This window comes from Tamandua tetradactyla, chromosome 4 (genome assembly GCF_023851605.1).
Source record: "Tamandua tetradactyla isolate mTamTet1 chromosome 4, mTamTet1.pri, whole genome shotgun sequence".
In the NCBI taxonomy this organism is placed as follows: domain Eukaryota; kingdom Metazoa; phylum Chordata; class Mammalia; order Pilosa; family Myrmecophagidae; genus Tamandua; species Tamandua tetradactyla.
The window spans coordinates 107,810,652-107,836,030 of NC_135330.1; the positions used below are offsets into that span (position 1 = coordinate 107,810,652).

Sequence of the window (25,379 nt, forward strand, 5' to 3'; positions counted from 1 at the left end):
TTCTGGAAGGGGAAATGGGCGCAGCTGTCCGCAAGGCTCTGAGGATTGCCGGGCGCTGAACGCACTTAGAAATTCTGAAACTCTGAGCTGAGCTTCCTGGGTTCTCGGAGTCCCTTCGGACTAAGAGGGCTGCGAGCGGAGGGCTGCTATTTTGGCTGATGTGCTCCACGTAGCCCCGAGGAGCGCCGCGGCAGGCTCCGAGGGCAACCCGCCGACCTGTGCGCCCCGCCCGCCCCTAGGCGTCCACGCAGTAGGGTTCGCGGAGAGAGACCGCGGGGGAGTACTCCTCCGCCGGCCCGAGCTCGGTGCCAGGGCGCTCTCCTGAGATGACCCTGTCCAAAGGGGCCGGGACGGGCAGAAACCTGGGCTTGGCTCCACCGCAGCCTACCTCCGCCCCGCTCCCCGCCGGCGTCGGCCTGGCAACTAGACCCCCAGAGCCGAAACCCTCTCGCTTTACACCTCCCCACGCTCTCGGCTTTTCCCGCCCTTTCCGGGACCCCACCCCCGCGTCTCCTGCCCGCGTCGGGGCTGAATGCTGGCACTACTCCCCACGCCCACCCCGCCGTGCCTGCTTAACCCCTTAGTGGTTTTCGCTGCCATGAAGGCCCGGCCCACCCCACTCCCACCCTACCCGCGCCAGCTTGGGTGCTGGCCTCAAGCAGCCCCTGGGGGATTATGAAATAATCCGGTGCCGGGGGGGGGGGGGGGGCTGGGGGACACGCTACCTCCGGACTCTTGAAACTTTGGCACAATCTTGGGAACACTTGTGCTCCCCCAGGACAATTCCCTTCGCCTCGCGGCCAGCGCGGGGTGTCCGAGTTTCTAGGCACGGCCTGCCTTTCCCCCGCCTCTTTAAGGACATCTGATCTTCAGACCCAAACTTTCTCCCCTTGTTACGAGCCTCGTCAATCGCCGCAAGCGACACCAAGCGAGGCCGCGAAGCGAGCGCGCTGGTATGGGGTCATCCCAAAACAGGACGCCCAGAGGTCAGCCAAGGCCTGCGGGTCGCGACCCGACGAGCTGTGCGCAGGAGGCAGCAACCTCCCCCCCCCCCGCGCGCGCGCGCGCGTACACACACACACACACACACACACACCGCCGTCCCCGGGGACGAGCGCGGGGCGTGTCGCCGCGGCTGAAACAGGCGTTCCCTTTTCCAGATCACATTCCCCATAAAATCTAAAGCCAGATGCATCGCTTGGGCAAGTTCCCATTCCACCGCGAAAGGCACAGATTTGTTTCCAAACTGGACTCAAAATCGAAGTTTCTGGTGCGGATTCCAGTGATCGACTCACAGCCGGGGCTTTCGATGGCTCTGGAGACTGATCCGGCGGAGAACGTTCTAGGCGATGAAGTCTCAGCCTAACGCAGGCAAAGCATCATTTGCGAAGGCAAATTAAAATAAAATAAATAAAAAGGAGGGTGCAGAATTAAGACAACTAAGGGCTTTGAAAGCCGCCTATCTACTTTTTATGTGCGGTGGAGAAAAGACTAAAACCATAATTACAGACGCCAGTGTAGCAAAATAACCTGATGGAATCTCTGTTTCACAAAAAAGTTACTTGCAAGAAAGTGAGAACAGTCGCCATCTGCGAAACCAAAGCAGGCATTTATTGTTATCAGTCTGTTGAGCCAAAAACAGCTTTTGTTTCAAGTTTTTAAAGGAATAGAAAGCTGTTTCCAAAAAAAGAAGAGCCTGAGGGTCTACTTCACCTGTCGCTCTCCTCTCATCATTGTATAAAGAAATATGGGTGGGATGGGCTGTCTTTGCCATTGTGGGTGAAGGGCGGAGGAAATAAAAATCAACCAAGCTAGTCTGAGGTTGTACTGCTTGTTACAAGCAAAACTTTAGCAGGAAAACAAGACTGATTAACCGAGCGGTTTTAAGTCTCCGTCTCATAGCTTTAAAAACTACAGCTAGTCGCTGGTGAAGTGAGTAAGCGGCAATGCAGAGTCTAAACCAGTATATCGTCCCGAGTGTCCCAGTTTAAAGGGAGAATGAGCGCGGGGCGGAAGCACCTGGGAGCAGCTAGAGGTTTGCACTGCATCATGTGGCAGTGACAGAAAGCACACAACTGACTGCGCTCACCTTCGCCCTGTTTAAGGTCAATAGCTTTTAAAAGCCTTGGTGAAACCCATAGGCATTACTATAGCAAAGGTGCTGCTGCATAGAATCAAGTTGAGTATTAGGGTTAGATGGGACTTTTGGACATCCTGCTGCATCAGTACACTGAGTGACAGTGCGAGCGGCTCGCAGGCCAATGTGCCAGTGTTGGTTCGCTGAACAGAAATAGGGGGTCGCATTTTAGTACTGGCCGCCATGCCTGAGGGGTGCGTGTGGGGGGCGGAGGATATCTCATGAAGATATTCTCACCTTTTCCCTTGCATGAAAAAGTCTGCGGCCAGTTAGTTCCCCCACGCCGGCCGGGCCTTGTCCACATTTGCCCGAGCCGCCTTTGTCCCCACAGTGACTACGGTGCGGGAGGCAGGCGGACCACGGAGGATGTCACCAAAGTTTTCTGTAGTCTATATAGCGCACAGGGCTCTTGCTTCTCGGCCGGCGGGGTGCTTGACGATTTTAGTGGTTTACCAAGCTCGCTGGCCTCTAGTCCCGAGGGGCCTCTGCCGGCCCTCGCCGCGCTAGCCCGGGCCTCCTCCTGGGATCTACCGCCGGGACAGACGCTCGCCCCCGGGCCCCGCTGTCCCCGCGCCGCCTCCCGGCCTCACGATCCCAAACAGGCTCGAGTTTCAACTTAAGACCCAGGCCACTCTTTCCTGAGGAATTGGTAGAGGATCTGCGCTAGTTTAGCCCAAGGGAGGAGGAGCGACGAGGCTCCCGGCAGGGCCCATTCCTCGCCCCCACTTCCCGCTTGATTGGGCCCCAGCTCCGGTCTCCGGAGCTCAGACCTTGCCTCCCACCGCCGCGCTTCTGGGAAGCCGCGCTGCGCCCGATGCGCCCCGGGTGCTTTCGTTTTGCTTTCACTCCCTCCTCTCCGCAGCTGGGATGACTGCGGAAGAACAAAGTGAGATTGAGAGGCGCGTGTCCTGACAAAGTAGCGGGGCCACCGCGGCCCGGCCCCAAGCTAGAGCTGGGGGAGGACGGCTGAGACAGAGGCCTGGGCGCCCCTTGCCCCTTACAAGACGGGAAGGGGCCGGAGACCCTGGCTAGTTTGTCAAGAGACGTGGTTTGTAGATAATGATGCAATAAAAATTAGCGCACAGAATTCACCTTCTTAAGCGGGCTGTCATTTTCGAATAGAGATGGCAGGGCAAGGTGTAGAGGAGGGAAGAGGGGCGACTGGAGCCCTTTGAGAAATTGGAACGAAACCAGGAGAAGAGCCCGCAAGGCCGGGGAGTAGAAGCGTGGGCTCCCGCACCACGTTCGGACCACCGTCCTGTGCGAGCCGCCGAGGCGCCGTCCAGTTTGCTGCGGTCCCACTCGGCTCCGCGCTTGGAAAAAGCAGCACCAAAGCAGAGGCAAGCAGTGTACAGACTTGCTTTCCTTCCCCCTCGCTTCCCTTTTTATAGCGGAGCAAAACTGATGCGTTACCTAAAGTCTCCCTCTTTTAAAAGGGTGATATGGGGGCGGTGGAGGAAACCTAGAAACGTTCCCCAGATACAGGCAAAATTACTGCTTCCCCGCCTGGTTCTGTGCAAAAGCGCTGGTAGGTTTGGACAAGCGCAGTGTCCAGGAGGCCCCGCTCTGCGGGCGCCGGGCCATCCAGCGTCCCCTCGACTTGCCTCTGTGCCCTAATGTGGGAGAGTGCATAAGAACAAATTGCCCAAACCCCTTTAAAAATAATCGAATCCTTCCAGACTGTTTACCACACTGTCCCGCTGCCCGGAAAGGTCCGACGCGTTTCCTGCACTCGCCCAGCTCAGCCCCGACTTCCTGCACCCATGATCGGGTGAGCTAAATTATTTTATTAGACTCTGGAAAGTTCAGCTGCGATCTAAATAAATAATCTAGGGAAAGGACCGGAAGCTGTGAAGGGAAAGTGCACTCAGACCAGCGATTTACACTTGGTTTGGTTGTAAGTCTTGACTCTTGGGTCCACCGACCTCCTTGTTTACATTGAGTTCAGGAACTGAGCCTTTAGGCCAGCAGGGCGCTCAGTTTCATTTCGGGGCCTGGCGGGGCCTATCATTTCGTCATCAGGTTTCGAAGGAAAGTTCGAATGATTTTGTCTCAAATCTAACTTCCTTCCAGTAACTCCTGGAAAACTGTTATGCCCCTACCCCTACACCCCACCGTGGCTCGGGTCTGCCAGTCCTTCGCTAACTAGCCGTTAGGGGAGGGCGCAGTAAGCTCGCGCAGCGCCCCGCTGCACCTGCAGAGCACCAAGAGAGTCTCCCCGCGGCTCTGCACGCCCGGGCCGCGCTTCCCGCGCTCCGCCCGCCCACCAGCTGCTGGTGAGCCACCCCCGCAGCCCGCACCCCTCCGCCCTCCCACAAAGGTGCGGAGGTGGGGGGCTAGGGCTGGCACCCCAAAGCCTGGGAGGGCGGCCGCGCCAGGAATGTCAGGCCCCTGGCTCCCAGGAGAGGCCCGGACGCGCGCGCACACTCGCCAGCAGGGCGGTGGCGCTCCCGAGGCGATGGGGGTGGGGGTGGGGGGGAGAGAAGCGAACGCAGGCAATCAAAACGCTGAACCGCGGACCCAGGGATCCCCGCCGGGTGGCGAGGGTACCCAGGCGGTGCGCGAAGCCTGGGCCGCGGCCAGAACACACCAGCGGGGCGCGCAGCTGGGCGAGGCCGCCGCCGCCACCGCCACCACCACGGAGCCTGGCAGGCGGCGCGAAGCCCCAGGAGCTGGTTTTCCCGGGCAGGCACGTGACGGAGTTGGCAGCGCCCTGGCCTGGGCTGAGAGTGGGCGGGGGGGGGGGGGGGGGGGGGAAGCGGCGACCCCGAGACCGGGGCGGGCGGTTGGCGCGCTGTATACTTAGGTCGTGCGCTGGGGCTTTTCTCTCCCAAGAGGCGGAGGGGGGAGGGGTGGGGGGAGGGGCCACCGCTCCGCCTTCTCCTTTTCGCAATGTTGACGCAATCTATAAATAGTGGAACAAAAGGACCAACTTCCTCGGAGCTTTGCTGAAACTACACCAAAAAATCCAGCTGGGGGCTTCCCTGGTCCCCGGCCACGGGGCGGAGAGCGCAGCACCGGGGGGAGGGGCAGGCGCGGCAGCGCCGACCTGCTGAGAGGGGACACCTGGCTGAGGGACCGCTGCCTCCACGGCTCAGCGCGAGTCCAGGACGCAGGTCCCTGCGCGGGCTCGAGAGCTCGCCCAGACCCGGGGTCTTTCTCCTCCGCCTTTGACAGGTTAGTCCGTGCCGCCCCCTGCGACGCTGTGGGCTTGCTTTGCACTCCCGCAAGCCTCCACTTTGGGAAGGGAACTGAAGGGAAAAACAGAACCTGGCGCTGCAGCGACAGGCACCGAGTCTGCACCCAGACAGTCCAAGGCGGAGGTGGCCGAGGGGGCTCATGGAGACTGTGCGACGCGGTCCGAGACGGAGCCGGCAGGACTGCCGTACGCCGCGTGGGCGACAGGGAGAGCGGAGGTGGCAGCGCCAGCGGCCGGGCAGGGGTCTAGGGCAGGCTCCAGGCTGCGTCCCCCGCCCGGGGGTCGACCCCCGGCAGCAGCGAGCCGGGCCCCGTGGGCGGCTACGCGTTCCTCGCTCCTTCCGAGCTCGGCCTGGTCTTCCTGCGGCGGCGAGAGGGCTAAGCTGAGACGCACAGTCGTCGTGCACCCTCGCTTAGGCGCCCATACAGCCCGCGCGTCGGAGTTGGGGGGTAAGGGTGGGGGCCAGAGAAGCACTCCCCTTCGGGGGCTCGGGACCTGAGCGCGAGCGCCCGCTGAGCCGCCGCGGCGGTTGCTCTGGGCGCGGGGGAGGGGGCGGAGCTGGCGCTGTTGACAGCCGGGCGGGAGCCGGGACGGCGAAAGTTGGGGAGAGGGGGCGGGGAGGGGAGGCGGGAGTCGCGGCTGGGGGAGGGAGCGCGCGCGCGGGATTCGGCCGGCTGGCGGGCGGGGGGTGGGGGAGAGAGACGGGGGTCACGTGGCCGGTAGTCGCCCCCGCTACAGGCTGACAGTCGGGATGACGTCACCATTCCCTGACGGCAGGGGGTGGCACTTCCGCTCCCTCCCACCACCGCCCCGCTCCTTCTCCCCACCCTCAGCTCCCGGAGCCCACTGTCCTGGCGCCTGCAGCCATTTCGCCGCGTAGGAGTGGGCGGGGGATATGGAGGGGTGTTGCTTCGCTGGGCTCCCGGGAATCCAGGGCCCGCGAGCCGCGCCGGCCCCCTCCTGACCCAGTCTCTTTGTGCGAGTGGCGATTCAGGGCGGGGCGGCTGCCGCCGGCCCCCCACGGCTTTCAGCTGGAGGGGGCCGGGGCGGACCGTGAGGCTTCAAGGCCAAGTGCGGCTGCCGGCGGGTCCTCAACCATGGGAGCGCCGGCTGGGCGCGCGAAGTAGGGCGTTTTCGACTCCGGGCTGACTGCCGGGTTCTGGAGACACGTACGGGGCCGCGCATCGACAGTCGGGCCCCTCGGGTGTGCGGTCGGAATGTGCAAAGTTCCACGGAACGCGATTCCAACAGTTGTTTTAAGCTATTTGGGGATGCTCAGGGTTTTGATGACTCAGCGCGGTGAGCGCTATTTATAGGTAGATGCGTTACTAGCAGGAAAATACCCTTTACCGGAGGACTGCAGAGCTCCGTTATGAGGCAGAAATTAAAAGACTTAACTTTTGGGGTGGGGGGTGGTGAAGAGAAGTAATGGTTTGACTGTTAGAGCCAGTACGTACTGTAAGACAGCAGGCACGTGCACAAATCATAAGTTTATCTCAAAAAGTTGGAATGATTTTCAACGGTTAATGGAGAATTTTAGGGACACCTCGTTACTGTCTTTTGGGAGGTAGTGTGTGAACCAGGGACAGTAATTCAGATAAATTACCCATCAGCCTTTCTAGTAGATTGCAGAATGTCAGGACCTGTGTTCTTTATTAATTACAGGATTTGTTAAAACATAACACCATGTGGTGGCAGGGCATAAAGGAAAATTGGATGATGTTGAAAATTCCTGTACAGTATTTGTGAAATACAAAGATTAATTGGATAGTGAATTTGTCGTTTAAGCATTAAAAAAATGGGGACCTTAAATTATGTTTACTGCCCCGTTTCTCCCTTCTAAGAATGCACTACGAAACAGTCCTCTACAGTGTATAAATGATGCACAAATACGTACCAGTCATTGCCTGTTTTGGCTTTACCTCACGGTTTTAATTCTTTTTTTCCACCCCCATAGCAGTCTGAAAACCCAGGAGACAGATGCTGAAAGAGCAATTGCTTGGTTGGCTGGAAGGAGACAAGAGTTCACACCCAGCTTGCTGTGCCTGCATTTAAGTATGATATGAGGTGTTTCAGGATGGCAAAAGTTAGGTCAACTAAAGAGAGGAAAGGACATCCCAAGCTGAGCCACAAAGGCACATAGTCAGGAACAAAAAGACCAGAGCAAAGAGAGGGGTGAGAAAGAATGCTGGACAGTTGGCGTGGTCATGCAGGACTGTACCATGCTGAGAAATTGGAACTTGAACTTGAAACCTACAAGTTCTTAACCTATTGGGAGACAGGTACACGATTTCAGGGGCATTGGGTGTAAATTCTTCTTGGACATCAGGATTAAAATCCCTGCTGTGGGAAAGAGAGAGCCATGAAAACATTTTTAAATTGGAAATGACATGGTCAGGTGTACATTTTCAAAAGCTAAACTGCTTGGGCTATGGAGCCTTGCAGATAGCAAATAACCTGTAATCTAAGAATCCTTAGGACCTGTGCTGTGTACCTAGTAACAGTGGGGACAGGGAGAAGAGGAGTTCAAGAAAAGTAATTAGAGTCAGTGGATGGGGTGGGCAAGTGATTGTGTAGGGAGAGGGGAAGAGATAATAGCCAGGTTTCTGGCCTGGGATGGGGACCAGGAGTGGGTCTGAAGTCCAGGAAGAGGAGCTCTGTTCTATAGAGTCTGAGGTATGAGAACTGTCCAAAGGGTTGGAAATAAGGTCTGGTTCTCTGGAGTCATTAAAATGAAGGTGGTGGCCAAGCATGGGATAGATAATATGGGTCCGAGTGTGTCAAGTGCAAAGAGGTCTACGAAGAGAACTCTGGGGAGCACCCACATGAAAGACAAGGAGAGGAACCGGGGCAGTAGTGACTAAGAGTCCTCTCCATAGGATATAAGCTCTGATAAGTCAATTCCTCCTTGGGAATAAGTGAAAACGTTGCTGGTTTGGTTCCTTTATATTTGAGACTCAACAGGCAGTGTATTTCTTTCATGAAAAAGAAAGTAGAATTACCTTTCTAAAGAAGGGGATGAATCTTGTTTTTCCCCTTCTTTGAAACTAGAAATACCTAAGGGCAGAGACAGGGAGAGATGGAGGGAATCTAGCGTCCTTTTTCCCTACTAAACCCTCTAAACCTTCAAGTAGAAAAGGGAATTTCAATGGACTGGGTCCTGGTGATGTTTTTTCTAAGAAGAAACTTAAAAACCACACTTAATCTCCAACAATTAATACTAAGATATGCTAAGATCTTACTCTAGCTAAGGAAACAAGGTAAAGAGAAAGGAAAGGGTTTTCCTTTGTTTATTCCATCTCCTTCCTACTTGTTATGACCAACCCGAGCCAGATTTGTTGAAAGCAGGAACTCAAGTATATTACAAACCAAAATCAAATGGCTTAAAACAACATTATTTTGTTCGTGAATAGGCTATCTGGGCAGGGCTCAGGAGGAACAGCATGTTTCTTCTAATCCACTTGGCCTCAGTGGGATCAGCTCAAAGGCTGGGAATTTGAAACCTCTGAAGGTTTGTTCCCTCATGAGTCTGGCAGTGACCCATGGATGCTGGCTGGGCCCTTGGCTAGGCAGCTGGCTACCAGCATATGGCCTCTCCATGGGTTCTGGGCTTCCTCATGGCAATGGTAGCTGGGTTCCCCCAGAGAGAGAGTGTGAAAGAGAAGCTGCATTGCGTTTTATGGCCTAGTCTTAGAAGTCACCCAGCATCACAGCAGTCACATTCTTTTCATTAGAAGCCAGTCAATAAGGCCGTACATACTGTATGGAGGGAATTAGATGCTGACTTTGAATGGCAATGGCGAAGAATGTGCAATGTATTAACATCACCACACTTGCTAATTTCAGATAAATCATTTTATAAGCATGTGCATATTAAAATGTTTAAAAGAAGCCAAATATATCTCCTTTTTGATATCAGAATAAAATATAAAAACCCAAACATTTCATTGTTATAGCCAAGCTAATTCTGGACCAACTAAGTAACGGTTTGTCTTCATAATCTTCCTGATTTTCTCTCCCTGGTGACCTTCCCTCCAGGCCAGGCTTCCTGCACACACAAGATCCCCTTTTCCCCGCCTCCCTGACCCTGTAGTGGTGATACTTCCAGGGGAAGTCAGATCTTAAAAGCTTTTTCTTTTCCCTTCTGAACTGTCCCGGACTTTGGATCTCACTGGGTCACTGAGTTGAGATTTTAGGATATAAGACTTTGCATGTTTCCCTTGATGGTGATACAATGCAGGTTATTACAAGGAAAAAACAAAAACTTAAATGACTCTTCCTCTGCTTTTACAGTATACACTGCATAATTTTTCTTTAAAACAAGCATACACAGTTATTTGATTGGTAAGGGGCTCAAAGGCTATCCTTCTAAGGAAATAAAAATACTACCTTTCCCTGAGTTATCATGGTTAAAGAGTCTTCTCTTATAACCATCTGTCTTTTTAATGTCTCTGCTCCAAAAGCTAATATTATTATAATTTATGTCTTTGATGTTCCCTTAGGAAGACTAAATGTGCTGCCTTTATGACTTAGGACAGAAATAGTGTTTAGGCCATTTTAATAATTCTTACTCTTCTAAAATGACTAATACTCATATTTTAGCAATTTTGGTTAATTATTTATATTGAGTTGAAAGGTACATCTAGCTCCGTTTATTTAGGGTATGGACAGATGAGTAAAAAATATGGATGGAGAATGAACAAACAATAGGGGAGACAACGGTTAAAATTGGGTAGATGGAAATAACAACTAGTCAAGAGGGAGGGGTATGGGGCATGGTATGTATGAATTTTTCCTTTTTCCTTTTTATTTCTTTTTCTAGAGTGATGTAAATGGTCTGGAAAATGATGATGGTGATGAATGCACAACTATGTGATGGTATTGTGAGCCACTGATTGTAAACCATGTGTGGAATGTTTGAATGTTAAGATTTATCAATAAAAAAAGGTACATCTAGATAATGATGTACCTACATCTAGATACACCTGGTTAATGAGCAAATGTTCATTTAAGAGTCCTTTATTTTTGTGTGATTTTAATGATTTTTCAAATAGCATACTTAAAAAAAAAGAGTTTAGTGTACCTTTGTTTACATAGCTTCTTATACAGCAGTGATAAAACTGACACAGCATACAGTTAAACTAATAGACTTTGTTATCAGGGCCTGAACTGTTGTAATTATCTGTGACTTCATAGCTGCTATGGAGGCAGCCCAAAGGAGCTGAAGTAAACACTTTTAAATTACGTAATGCAGTGCTGAAAGAGGAATAACCCCAACCAAACTAGGCCATATAGTTCTACAAATGATATTTTTCTGTATGCCAGAATGTTTATTACCCTATCTACAGAACGATAACATGAAGGAAAATTTGGAAGTGGGCCAGTCTGTCTCTTAGGTATCTTGAGTAAAGGCAGGGTTGAGGAAATTATTTTCAAAGTAGTTATCTATTGAATGTTTTTCTTAACCTTATAAACTAAACACTTAGTGCCATTTTGGAAAGTGCCATAGTGAAATGAGCACACTGAGAAACAAATTCAGTAAATAAAATATGATATTGCTAGCTAATAAGAATACTGCTATCTACTAACTGATTAAGAACTAAAAAGTACATTGGATCTTTATATTTTTTCCCTTCACCTTTCTATGTGTTCAAAATACAATTTATTTTAAAAGAAATATTGCTAAGGTCAATAAAAAATGTATTTCTGCAAAATTTGGGCAAGGTTCTATGCTAAAGATCATGGAGAGGACAAAGAATAAGGTCATAAGATAGTGAAGTTTTTTTAAAAATAAGAACTTTTTTTTTAATAAAAAGTTTTTTAAAAATTCAACTTTACCAAATTAAATTACAGAACAATTCCTTGCATCCAACTGACACAAGATTGATAATAACTGCTAATAAACTAGTGTTGCTCAGGGTGCAGTGAAATTTACAATCTCATCTATTGCTCTTTTCTGGAGTCTTAAAAAAATGTACGTTTTTATGCATACTCACTACAGCATCTATATGGAGGAAGCAGTGTGAATATTCAGCATCAGGGTTAAACACAGTGATGCTTCAATCTAATAGAATACTGTGCAACCATAGAAATTTTAGGGTATAGCCAAATATGTAGCCACACAGCCAACCATATACCCTTTCATTTAAAAATGCATGTATTTATATACATAGGAACATGATGGAATACACTAAAAGTTATATAATTATGGTAATTTTTACCTTTTTAAAGTATTAATATTAAAATATATAAAAAAGATTCCTTTGCACATATTTAAGTTAATGATATATATATATTTGCATCTTTAAAACACAAGGATATTTAATAAAGTAATATAGCATATTAGTTACTTTTCATAAACAACTTTTCATTTTGCATATTTATAATATAGCAGTGTACGCCAGTAAATAATATCTACTTACTAAATTAGATAATACATAGGAAAGTACAGAGTATTTGAAGGGTATAATTTGAGGATTTAAATGCTGGTAGAAAAGTTGATTTGGGGAAAATTTGAAAAGTCAGAATCCTTCTATAAAACTATTATACATGGCTGGATCTATTTTATGAGTTTTACAATAGTATATTAAGAATAAGAAAAAAGAAGATCTTTTGGCTTTATGAAAGCAATACATACTCATTACAAGTAATTCAAACAATTTAGAAAACTATGGGAAAAAATTTAAATCTCCCCAAATACAGATTTTACCATCAACATTCAATGAACATTCTAGGCATATTTTTAGATATTTATCCAAATAAGATATACAGTATTATTTAAGATAAGAACACACACTATTGTTAAATAAATGATTGTTAAAATTTAAAATTATTTGAATTTAATAGAAGGAAAAGAAACTTAAGTGGAATGAAACTGAAGAAATTGCTGAACTTTTAGAAAAATATTCTTATACCACTAGAGATTTTATTTTCTAAAACATCTAAAGTTAAAAAAATAATTAAAAATTAAGTGTTTGGAGACTTTTTATCTGTTTCAAATTTAGAAACGCCAGTAGACTCTGCCATGTAAAAAATGATTCTTGTTGGTGATGTCATTTCTACAGTCAAGGTTTTAATGTTTATTTATTTTGCGTTATCCTAATTCCTCTGGCCATTTGGTCTTGATCTGTATATATATATATATATATATATTTTTTTTTTTTTTGGTATGGGCAGGTACCGGGAATAGAACCCCAGTCTACGCCATGGCAGGCAAGAATTCTGCCACTGAGCCACTGTCACACTGCCCTTGATCTGTATTTTTAAATCTAGTGCATAACACGCCTTGCCTCTCCACATCCTAGTTAATTTTGATTCACTTAGTAGGATTTTTTTTTTCCTGCAAGGACTCATAAATGCCATGTCTACCTCTTTACTTAATTCCTGAATGCCATTTATCTGGATATCAGAGTTTTGGGTCATTGCCTTAAAACTGTGAAGATGTTTTCCAGCTTTGAATATTACTTAGAGGAAGCCTGAGATTAGCACTATTTGTTCCCTCTTTTTAGTGATTTAATTCTTCTACCTAGAGGTTTGAGAAGTTTTCCTTCATTCTCTATGGTCAATAACTGAACCAGTATGTACCTCAATATTGAATATTATATATCCATTTTATTCTGCTGAAAAACTCTATTTTTGTGGCAATTCTCCTTTTATATCTTTAAAATGTTTTTTTTCTGATTCATTTGTTGCATTGTATACTAAAGGAGATGAATCAGCCTTATGTTGTATCATCTTTGTCTCGCTTCCATATAGATTATCTTCTTTGCAATGACTTTGATCCACTCTTCTGCAGTCACTGCAATTTATTAGTCTACTAGAATTTGCTGAGTGCCTACTCTATCTGCCAGGCACTCAGTAAATAAAGTCACATCCCTGCCTTTATGAAGCATGTTTTAGTTGAGGATGGGGTACAGAGGGAGACAGTAAATAGATTTATAGTGATAATAAGAAACCCAGGTGAGGAACTGAGTGCCAGGGTGTGTGGGTTCATTTTTAGATAAAGTGGTCAGATCAGTCCTGTCTAAGAAAATGACATTTCAGAACAGACCTGAATGAAGTGAGAAAGTGAGCACCTGGCATTCCAGATACAGCAGAACAGCAAGTCCAAAGGCCCTGCAGTGGGCAGGTAGTGGGAGATGAGACTAGAGAAGTGGATAAACCACAACACAAAAGGGGTTGTGGGCCACAGTGAGGAACTGAAATTTTGTTCTAAATATGGTGGGGAGCCTTTGAAGGGTTCTGAGCAAGGAGATGATTTACACTTCATAGGAGCCACTCCACTTACTGCTAGGTATTTCAACAGGGATAATGTACCTGCAACACGTGTTGAGAACTGATAGAACAAAAGGAACACTGAGATAATACAGTAACTTCAGAAAGCAGCTAAAACCCCTAGTACCAGGTAAACATAAGGAAGACCCTGAAGTTACCAGAATCTAGAAGGTAGGAAGAGAGACTCCACAGAGCTGGGACCCTGGCCTGAGGCAGAACTATGGCCCATTTGCTGCTGGTACTTCTGAGAGGATATGTGGGGTTGGTTCTAGGAGTGTGGAAAATAGTTGAAGTTTGGGCTACTGCTGCTGTCGGGATGAAGGCACAAAACTTGGACCATGCCAACAGGTAGAGAAGCAAACAAGGACCAAGCTCTTTCTGTTCTTCCTGACTCAGTCTTCCTCTCATGGCCCCTACTGATAGGACATAACCAAGAATGAGCTAGCAAATAGGACATGACCAAGAATGAGCTGGCAAAGTAGAAATGTAGTTTTTGCAGAGGACCAGCACCAGCATCACAAAGCAGAGTATGGAAGGGTTGTAACTGGCATCAAGAAAAATTAAGGATGATCCCCAGGGTTTCATTCTGAGCAATTGTGTGAAAATAATGGTATTTATTGATATGGCAAGGACTTGAAAAGTTGCCGGGGAGAAGAAAAGCAAGAGATTTGCTTTGAACGTGTTAACTTTCAAGTCCTTATTAGATATATAAGTGGAGTTCTTGGGGGGCAGCTGGATTTGCACCTGAAGTTCAGCAGAGGTACTGGAGCTAGAACACAAGTTTTAGGAGTCCTAAGAACATGGACTATTTAAAGCCAAGAGACTGGGTGAGATAGGTAACCTAAGGGGAAATGAGTGTTGATGGACAAGAAAAAAAGGGTGAGGAATATGCCTAGGCTCTCACACATTATGGAAAAGAAAAAGGAGCTAGTAAAATGAAGGTAGTTGGTGATCTCAGTTTAGGTGGGACTGTGGAGACAGTCATAACTGGAAGAGATTGAAGAAATAACGTAAGTTGAGGGCATGGAGACTGCAAGTATAGACAGTTTTTGAAGAGCTTTGTTAAAAAGGGTACAGAAAATGGGGCTGTGTCTTGAGGAAGATAATATTACTTTTTGCTGATCAGAACAATTGAATGAAGAGGGAGAACTTGAGAATGCAACACTGGAGGAGATAATCACAGGAACAAAATCCATGAACATGTTAGAAAAGATGGGAACCAGAACCCAGGTGGAGGGGCTTGCTTTAGATAAGAGCAAGGAGAGCTGATCCATTATAACAGAAGAGAGGAGATGTGAGTACAGGCGAAGATTGTTGTAGATTCGGTGGTGGGAAGGTGAGGTGCTTGTCTTATGACAGCCTCTACTTATCGGTGAAGCAAAAGTTCAGAAAGAGTAGGAGATGAGATATATTTTTCTTGGAGAATAGAAGAATGAATTGACTAGGGGAATGTGTTAGGGTTGCCAGCCATTTCTTTTGCTGGGAATTTGATTTCCAGCTTTGACTACTTTGTTTTCTGCTGTTCCAAGTTTGTTTGTTTGTTTTTTTAATGGTATTAGTTTGGCCGTCAGCTGGTTTAGATTATGGACCTTTTTGTGTTTGTTCCTAGTGATATTTTTAAAGAAAGTTTTACTCCTATTTTTCCCATTTTGTAAGCTTTGGGGGAGAGACATTCTACGGTTGGCTTTCACTCCCCATCTTTATCTGGAATCAAAAAAAAAATGCTTTTAAATGAACTTCATATTTTTTCAGTTCACCATATATGTAGGAAAATAACAGACAAGAAGTCATAGTACTATGATATATTGTTATAAAAGCCACCATTTAGGAAATGCTTTTGTGCCACACTCTCTATTAGGCACTTTACATACATGATCTTTAATACTTAAAACACCCCTACAAGGTAAGTATTATTACCAATTATTTCTACAAGGTACTATCAGATCACACATTTTACCTGAGGTTCACAGCTGGCCAAAATAAACAAGGTAAGAACACATTTTTCTCTTTGGTTTTTGTCTAAAGTTAGCATTTAAGAGACTGCTGTCTTTGAAATACAATGTGATAGTTTGTAAAAGTGTACCACACAATCTAAGGGACATTTTACAATGACAGCTTTTTTATATCATTCTTTATCATTAAACTCTTGGTGGATAAGTTGCTAACAGATTTAAGGAACTGTGTAAATTTGTTGCAGTACCCCTTCTATACAGCAGCTAACATACTAAGAGTCATATCAAAATAATATATTAAACAATTATTATTTTACAAGTTACATGATATGTATCTGTGTTTGTTTGGAAACTCCATTATTTGGGTTTAATATCAAACAATTCTCTAGGTTAACAATATTTGTACTTATGTATTTATATACCCACACATGTAAATGTATTTTTAGCTTGTGATAATTCTAAAAACATCACTGAGACATAAACCTATCTATGACAAGTAATGGATTTCTATTTCTGATTATAGAAGTAGTATATGTTAAGTGTAGACAATTTTTAAAATATGTTTAAATAAAATAAAGGAAAAAAATTTTTAAATGAAGGACAGCAGTTTACTTGAACACCGAAATTATATGGAATCTTGAATATGGTGTGAGATCTTGTTGGTTTGTACAGGTTAGTGTGATACCCTGATACATCCCAGAGTAATTGAGACAGAGAATAGAAAAGTATTTGCAAACTCCTCTTGGGACACTAGGGAGAAAGGAAGAAATATTAAACCTCCCCACCTGGGGACTTGCTGATATTCTTGAAAGCAGGGATGACAAACAATTTAATAGGGTGAGCCCTCAATCTTGGGGTTCAACCCTATGAAACTTATTCCTGCAAAGGAGAAGCTAAGCCTACTTAAAATTAGGCCTCAGTCACCCCCAGAGAACCTCTTTTGTTGCTCAGATGTGGCCTCTCTCTCTAAGTCAACGCGGCAGGTAAACTCTTTGCCCTTCTCCCTATGTGGGACATGACTCCCAGGGGTGTAAATCTCCCTGGCAACGTGGGTTAGGACTCCCAGGGATAAGATGGGACCCGGCATCAAGGGATTAAGAAAGGCTTCTTGACCAAAAAGGGGAAGAGAGAAATGAGAGAAATGAGACAAAAAGTTTCAGTGGCTGAGAGATTTCAAACACAGTCGAGAGGTTATCCTGGAGGTTATTCTTAAACATTGTATAGATATGCCTTTTTAGTTTATGGTGTATTGGAGTGGCTGGAGGAAAGTACCTGAAACTGTTGAACTGTATTCCAGTAGCCTTAATTCTTGAAGATGATTGTATAACTATATAACTTTTACAATGTGACCTTGTGATTGTGAGGACCTTGTGGTTGACATACCCTTTGTCTAGGGTATGGACAGATGAGTTAAAAAAAAATAAGGACAAAAGATAAATAAATAATGGGGGTAAGGACAAGGGGTAAAAAAATGGGTAGACTGAAATACTAGTGGTCAGTGAGAGGGAGAGGTAAGGGGTATGAGATATATGAGTTTTTTCTCTCTACTTTTTCTGGAGTGATGCAAATGTTCTAAAAATAGTCATGATGATGAACACACAACTATGTGATCATACTGTGAGCCACTGATTATGTACTTTGGATGGACTGGGTCTGCATTAATATATATCAATAAAAATATATATTTTTAAAAAAGGACACCAGGAAAAATAGCCAATAATATTTTTATTTAGAGGCATCTGACTTAATAGTTAACACATTACCATGTAATTTTTTAAACTGATGAAGTTCAAACCATTTGTTTGTGTACACTGTTTTCCTCTTTATTGAAAACTCTTCCAAAACATTTTCAATGGCTGCATAATGTTCCTCATATGGAATACTATTTCCCTAAGAAGTCATTCAAGTTATTTTTCTTACACTCTTACAATGTTGCTATGAACTCTTTTTTTTTTTTTCACATTGGCAAGCACTGGGAATCGAACCTGGGTGTCCAGCATGGCAGGCGAGAACTCTGCCTCTGAGCCACTGTGGCCCACCCTTTTTGTTTTGTTTTGTTATGAACTTTTTTATGCATTTTTGTTTGTGTACACTGTGTACACTGTTTGCACACTGTTACACAATTTGTTTTAGCATTTCAGGTTATTTCTTAAATTAGGAGATTCCTAGAAAGGGGAACCTATTTTCAAGCCTCTTCATCTGATACAAATTTTACTGTAAAACATAAATCTTTTAATTTTCTACATAGTTTTATATTGATAATCCAAGGAGGTAAAATTTATGTGGACTACCTTTTTAAATGGAAATTATTATTAAAATTTAGACTTAGGTTTTATGGGTCTGTTTTACTTTTGGTTTTGTTTTTTGTCTTACTATCTCTTCTAAGGAAAAATCTGCTTTTCCAGGTACTCTTTTGTTCAGGTTCAAATTTACACCAAGATGAGAATGTAAAGTAAATGTATTCAAGACATCACCATCTCATTTTTCCTGTTTTCAAATATGCTCACCCAACAGGGCTAGCTAGCAGTCTCCTGACTAACCATCAGTTTAATCTCACTCATTTACAGTAAAGAGTTAAGCATTTATCTGTGGATGAAGATCCGAAAGTTACAGGCCAAATTCATCCCCAAACTTAGCAAATTTGGTGAGATAGTATTTTTTAAGAATACCTAAATTAATATTACAAAGGAGGTCAACCTCCAAGACTGAAACACAGAGCCACATAACAAGCATGACAGGCTCACCTTTTAAAATGAATTTAAAATGCTGATAGTCACAAAGCTTGGGAAAATCTCTAGGAGAAACCTAATCAAAGCAAACAAAGGATGGCTGCTTTTTAGTAGCTATCATTTATTCATTCATTTACCAAATACTTATTGATCATTTATGTTTCAAACACAGAAAACAAAAGAGATGCAAGGCTGTTCTCCTGGTCTCATCAATTCCACTACTCATTATTATTATTATTATTATTATTATTATTATTTGTATGCTGTATGGCAGGGTCACATTTCATTATTTTTCCATGTGAGTATCTCTTTGTTTCAGCACCATTTGTTGAATTTCTGTTTGTTTTGCTTGTTTGGTTTTTGGGGGAAATGCATGGACCAGGAATTGAACCCAGGTCTCCCACATGGCAGGCAAGAATTCTACCACTGAGCTACCCTTGCACCCCCATATTCAGTATTATTTAAAGGAAGAGAAAAAGAAATATTTTGTTTTTCCCTAAGGATTTTAAAGTATACTGAGTAAGAAAAGTGTAAAGGAATACAATTAATAGGAAATACTGATGATCTCTATAACTGTTGTATGATTCTAAACAATAATGATCAGTGATAGCACTCCCCTTGTGCCCCCCCCCCCCCCCCCAGCACCAGCACCACCACACATACACACAAAAGAAGAGATTTCCAATTCTTTGGCTAACATTACTCTAACTTGGTATGCCCCAAAACCAGATGTTGTGGTATAAAGTAAAATGTACTGAATTTGGGGAGGAAGGAAAGCTAGGTTTTAGCAAGTGGCCGAGTTGGGGTTGAAACCTTAGGTGAGACATCCACCTTTCCAGGATATTAGTTTCCTTTGCAAACTGGTGGATTTGGACCAAAGGATTTTTCTGACCCCTTCAAGCTTTAAAATTCACTAAGTCTATGCATTTCTCTTTAAAAACACTCTTGGAAGTTTCCTATATAGTTTTACTCAGCAGTTTATAATGACCATTTTCTCACGTTAATTGAGTATTTCTGAAACCATGCTTAGCATTACAACATATGGAAATACCAAACTTTAAACATTTAGATTGCTTCCCAATTTCTGCAGTTATATAAGGACAATTTAGAATCCACTTGTCTTTTAGTACTCAAAATACAATTGTAGACTCTCTTCTGTCTTGTTCCTTTTGTCGGGGGGAAAAATTATAGCTATTCCTTCTCATCTCCTCCAGCCTGTATACTGGCTTTCTCTCATAATAAAAGCTTCACTTTTAGGGCGGGCCACGGCAAGCATCCTTGCCTGCCATGCCAGAGGACCCGGGTTCGATTCTTGGTGCCTGCCCATGTAAAAGCTTCACTTTGGATAATGTTATAGAGCCAGGACTTTCTCCTTTCTAAAACAGCATTATCTCTGAGTGAAGTCCGTTTCTCTGCAGATCCCCTGCAGCAAAAGATCCCCTGCAGCAACGGTGGCTCAGTGGCAGAATTCTCACCTGCCATGCTGGAGACCCAGGTTCGATTCCCGGAGCCTGCCCATGCCAAAAAAAAAAAAAAAAGAATATGACTGACTTAAAGCCAATTCTGTGCCTGCATAATATATATTTTACCTTTAACCAAAATTGAAATCCATGAGATTAAAACCCAACCAGCAATAAAGGCATGTTAAAGCCTTTTTTTCTGGCAGCAGATTAATCTACATCTCCTTGAAGTTTGTCACACACACACACACACACACACACATATATATATAAAAAGAGGCTAAGTTATTAGATGCATACAAGTTTAGAATTGTTTCATTATGTGGTTACTCTAACTCTTGTAATCCTTCTTATCCAAAAGTCTATTTTGTCTAATTATTAATACAGTTATACCAATTTCACTTTGAAAATATCAGTTTATTTGTTCATTTTTTTACTTTCAGCCACTGTATCCTTGTATACCTTTTGCAAATAACAGTTTTAAAATTTGTTTTTGTTTACACTTGTCTTTATTTTAACTGAAGCATTTATTGTATTTACATACACATCTGAATTCATTTTTATCACAATAAACTATTCTATTTATTAAATATTAAAAAAATTAAAAATAAAAACCCAACCAGCAGACAAATAAGCAAAGAATCATTCTAATTAGCTACACCAAAAAATTTAGCTTTAAATTATATATTCAGTATTTAGCATTAAATTACATATAAGCATTAAATGATAGAAATTTAACATTTTAATTAATTATATAAATTCAGCATTAAATTATGTACAAAATAAATAGTTAACTATGAATTTTGTGCCTTTATCATGATCCTGAACTTGCTATACTACAAACTTATTACATTGAAACATCAGTGTAAGCATATAATTACAAAAAGCAAAATTTAAGGTTTTCACTGGTGAATTCAGTGAAAACTATATAATCTGCTATCTATTTTTTACTGTTTTGTAATAAGGTATTATTTTGATGCTTATCACATTCGGCATCAGCTTTGATATGTCTTAATCCACTATTCAGGACTTTACAGAAATCAGACAGGTGACACATTTTAAAATTACTCTTTAAAAAACCAAAGTGAGTTAAAAATGTTTTCAATTTTATGACTTTTGTTTGGGAGAAGAACAGAAGCTCTGTTATATCCATTTGATGGTGAAAGATTTAGAATTTGAAGGAACACACAAGTTAATTATTTCTTCTAATAACTCTGTATACTGTAGTCAGAGATGATAGAATTTTAGTGAGGAAGGAATCTTGGTGGTCATATAATCCAAGTCTCATAAGACAATTTTATTACTCAGAGTAAGCTTTTTTGGGGGGAAGGGAGAAATAGAGAGTTCCTAAAACTCCCTATCTGTATGTATGTAACTGTATATAACCAACACAGACAATAAATCTAAGAACTTTGCTTTGGTCCTAAGTATACACTTTCCCCTTAAGATTCTTGTTGGATGATCCATTCCATCTTTCTTTATTACCACAGTTATAAAAGGGAAGTGCCTTTACACAAATTGATGCCCATATATAAAACCCAACTTAAAAGTTGAAGTTAGTTTAGCAGAGCCACAGCCTTGCACAGCTCCTTGGGGTGGGGGTGGGGGCATTTGCATATATCCATATATATCCACATGTGTGGCCTCCTAATTGTACATCAAGAGATGCCATTTACATACAGTGTAAATGGTGCTCCCTGGAGTTGTGCACCATTGGAACAGGGCATATATATGTTTTCTATATTGAATGAATTAGGGTAGGTTAACTGCCTTAATAGATCAACCCCAAAATGTATAATGGCTTAGATTTGTTTCTTGCTGAAGTAAACAAATTAGTTAATACTTAGTTTCCAAGGTCTTTCAGTACCTAATTTGCAAGGTTGCTCTAGGTCTTCTTTAGTTCTTTGTTGGAAGGGGAGGTTTTTTGGGTGATGGAGGACCTAGAAGTAGTGCATATCACTTCCATTCTCATTCCATTGGCTATAATTTAGTGACATGCCCCTACCTAACTGTGAAGGAAGCTACAAAATGAAGTTTACATGTGTGCCAAGAAGTGATACATAGATTTTGATGTCTAGCTAGCAGCCACTGCTTGTTTGAGTGTGTGCCTGCACTAATTCTCACTCAACCCAGCACACAAACACATATACACTCTGAAGTGCTTACCAAAAGATAAGTTAATTCATACATTTATGCTTTAAAACAGAGCAAGTGAAAGAAAGGGCTTTTATTTAAGAATTGCACTTACCTCTACCCTTTAGGCAAAAGTAATTGTTAATGTATAGCATAGTCAACTGACAACTGAAATTTCAAAATAAGGAAAAAAAGTTTTGCAAGCATTACTATATGAGTTTCCCATCTGCTAAAACAAATACCATATATGGGTTGGCTTAAACAACAGAAATTTATTGGCTCACAGTTTTGAGGCTAGGAGAAGTTCAAAATCGAGGTGGCAGCAAGGGTACACTTGTCCTCAAAGACACTGTGGGGCTGGCTGCTGGTAATCCTTGGGTTTCTAGGGCTCTTTCATCTTCTGGTGATAGCCTCTCTTTTCTCTTTCGAGTTCCACTGACTTCCAGCTTCTGGTTGCAACCCATGGCTTTTCTTTCCATGTCCAATTTCCTTTGCTTATAAGGACATCAGTCATATTAGATTAAGGCCCATGGTAACAGTTTTGACACACCCTTATCTTTAAAGGTCCTATTCAGAAATGCGTTCACACCCACAGAACCAGGCATAGATATCTGAACATTACTTTTCTGTAATTCAGTCTCCAAATTACCTTTATATATTTGAGGAGTTTTGGCTTTGTTTGCTTATTCCATAAATCATTCAAATTCAAAACTAAACTAAAACTCACATTTGGTTGCTTGTTTTAGGGACACAAGGACATCACATTCCCTTTTAACTATTGTATTAGTACATGTTTGAAAAAATATTCAACTTTTTATACAATGAAGATAACAGTTACACAAATGAAGATAGTATGTTTAGTGTGTTTTCTTTGGATAGTTGTCATTGTAAATCCTCAAACTGTTCTCAATTATTCAGAGTTTTTAACAGAAACACTGCATGGTTGTACTTGTGAAGGCATAAACAGGAAACGTGTGCTATACAAATGTAAGTAAAATGAAAACTCAGTTTCAAAGATTTGATGTTTTTCTTCCCCCCATATTTTCATGTTAGTTCTGATTTTATGTGTACTTAGAATGACTGCACGAAGGCAAATAGTATTATTACCTAATTAGTATCATAAGCAACTAACATTTTGGGGCATGGGAAAATCTGTAGAAAAACCTAGACATGGTATATTCATCAAGGAGAGGATGCAAATGAAATAACTTAGAAACTGCTATTGATTTGGCATTATTAGAAATTGCTCTTGTGTATAGGTTGCCCAAATTCATTGTTGCCAGAAGACAGTGTGGATGAAGAGGTCAGAGAGTGAGTGATACTTCATTTAAATATTTGAAAATCCATTATAGGAAACACTATTACACTTTATACAGTCTTATTTTGACACCTCAGCAGTTCCTTGAATGTGTTCCACTACACTAATTCCTTCATGAGACAGTAAGGAGTAGCGTAAGTACTGGGAAAAGCCAAGATATTATCTCTAGTTCTTCTCTGTGAAGAAATTAGGAGTTTTCTTATAGTTCATTAATAATTATATGTTCTACACAACACAATTTCAGTTTCTCTGCTATATGTACACTTCTTTGGAAATTCAAAGGCAAGACTCAGGTGGACTAGTCCAAAACTTCTAAACAGTTCTGGAGAATGTTACCAACATACAAATGGTTCTATAATTTTAAAGTGTTTTTACTTCAGGTAACTGTTTCGTAATTTTTTGTTAAACTAATAATGGAAGGAACAGTTTACTCAAATTCACACAATATATGAGTGAAATAGCAAAAAATAGAACCCAGGTATCTAAACTTTCTTTCCAAGGTAGACTGCACTGACCCAGAAAATGTCTAAAAATACAAGGCAACCTGTCTATTGAGTGTCTACTTTTCTGCAGCAGATGAAGTAACATTAAGTCTCTCACACATACACACATATAACATTTAAGAAATTATCTTTTAATTGAAAATGGAATATATATAAAGAAAAGATGCTGGTAAATGTGAAAATCACAAATAAAAGTACATTAATGCAGTGCAAACTAAATAATACTAAGGACATGGAAAAATGAAGTGACTTAAGAAGAGATTGATAATGGACAGAAGTTTACTGGAATTAGGAAAATTTTATTATGGATTTAAAGTAATGATGGATTTGGATTGCCAAGAGAAACGATAACTCCATTCATTCATTCATCAATTTTTTTTATTTACCAAATGTTTATTGAGTATTTATTATGTGGTAGGCACACTTGAGACATCAGAGACAGAGCAGCAAACACAACCATGGTAGATCAGGAACAAGCAGGTTACCACCCAGGCACAATCTGATAAAAGCTCAGATAAACAAGAGTGGAAAGAAATAAAATAGAAAGGAAAAGGCTTATATTGAAAGACCTTAAGTACTAGGATGTTTCTAAACAGATATTCTGTAAAGCTGTCTTCTGTGAACTGAATTCCTTATATCACCACAGTCAGAATAGACTGTTTTCCCTTCTCTGTTGGTCAGCATCTCCTAGCCTCCTAGATAACATTATAATTACCAGGATAAAGCAAAATAAATATTGCACACAGACTCTCAACTGTGGAGAGCAAAAAATGGAAAGAATGGCTAGCAAAACCTTAAATCTTCTTTTTCATCTATTTTCATATATTACCATCAGTCTCTTCCTAGCAACATTCTCCTATTGGGTCTTTGTCTACCTGGTGATTCAGTTCTTCAAATTTCTTTTCTTTGTTCCTTCCTGGTAGAATCAGTGAAACGAAAGGAAATTCAATTATAATTCCCTGTATCTATTCAACAAGCAACACTTTCTACAGAGCACTAATGAAAAGAACTACATGATTTGTATAGGCTATTGGGGAGCAGGACAGGCAGGATGGGGTGAAAGAGAAAATAATAGTCAAGAGGATATATAGTACAAGCTTGACATTTAAGAGCTTGGATTAAATGGGCAGTTTTTTTAATGAAAGGGGACATATCTCAAGGATCTTATAAAGAAGTTAACTATAAGAAGTAGCAAGTTTAGCAATAGTTTACCTATGGGAGGAAAAGACAATAAGGACCAGTGGCAGAGAAAACCTAAGGTTGTAAGATTGAAGGGCCAAAAAACTGTGGTGTCACCAAAAAAAGCTAAGAAATTAGCTACCCACACCAGCGCAACCGTGACCGGAGACACACCCCACAAACCCAAATCCCACCCACTGACTCCCATACCCTGCGCTCCAGGCGCCCCCACCCCACCAGCCCCCAGTGCACATAACTGCTCCACACCTACACCCCAAGTGCAGCCCAACCCACCTCTCCTGCACCCCTCCCAAGCACTACCTCCCCCTCCCTGTTCCCTGCAAGCTGTTGCCAGCGCATACATGCTGCGGACACTAACCTCCATACCCAGGCTACCCCTGCCCATAGCGTCGCACAGTCTCACCCTACCCCGCCCACCCACCCCCAGCTCTGCGCAGCAGTTTACAGCACTCCTATGCCCACATATGAGCATGG

The 25,379-nt window shown here is 43.1% G+C and overlaps 2 long non-coding RNA genes across 2 annotated transcripts in view; one reads left to right on the forward strand and one right to left on the reverse strand.

The window, feature by feature from the left end:
* The first annotated feature begins 4,987 nt into the window (after positions 1 to 4,987).
* Positions 4,988 to 25,379, forward strand: part of LOC143681281 (uncharacterized) — a 109,371-nt gene continuing 88,979 nt past the window's right edge. Inside the window, exon 1 of the long non-coding RNA XR_013174517.1 lies at positions 4,988 to 5,314. This is a non-coding gene — a long non-coding RNA (uncharacterized LOC143681281). The remainder of the gene's footprint in view (positions 5,315 to 25,379) is intronic.
* LOC143681282 (uncharacterized) overlaps positions 18,935 to 25,379 on the reverse strand; it is a 35,809-nt gene continuing 29,364 nt past the window's right edge. Inside the window, exon 3 of the long non-coding RNA XR_013174522.1 lies at positions 18,935 to 22,378. This is a non-coding gene — a long non-coding RNA (uncharacterized LOC143681282). The remainder of the gene's footprint in view (positions 22,379 to 25,379) is intronic.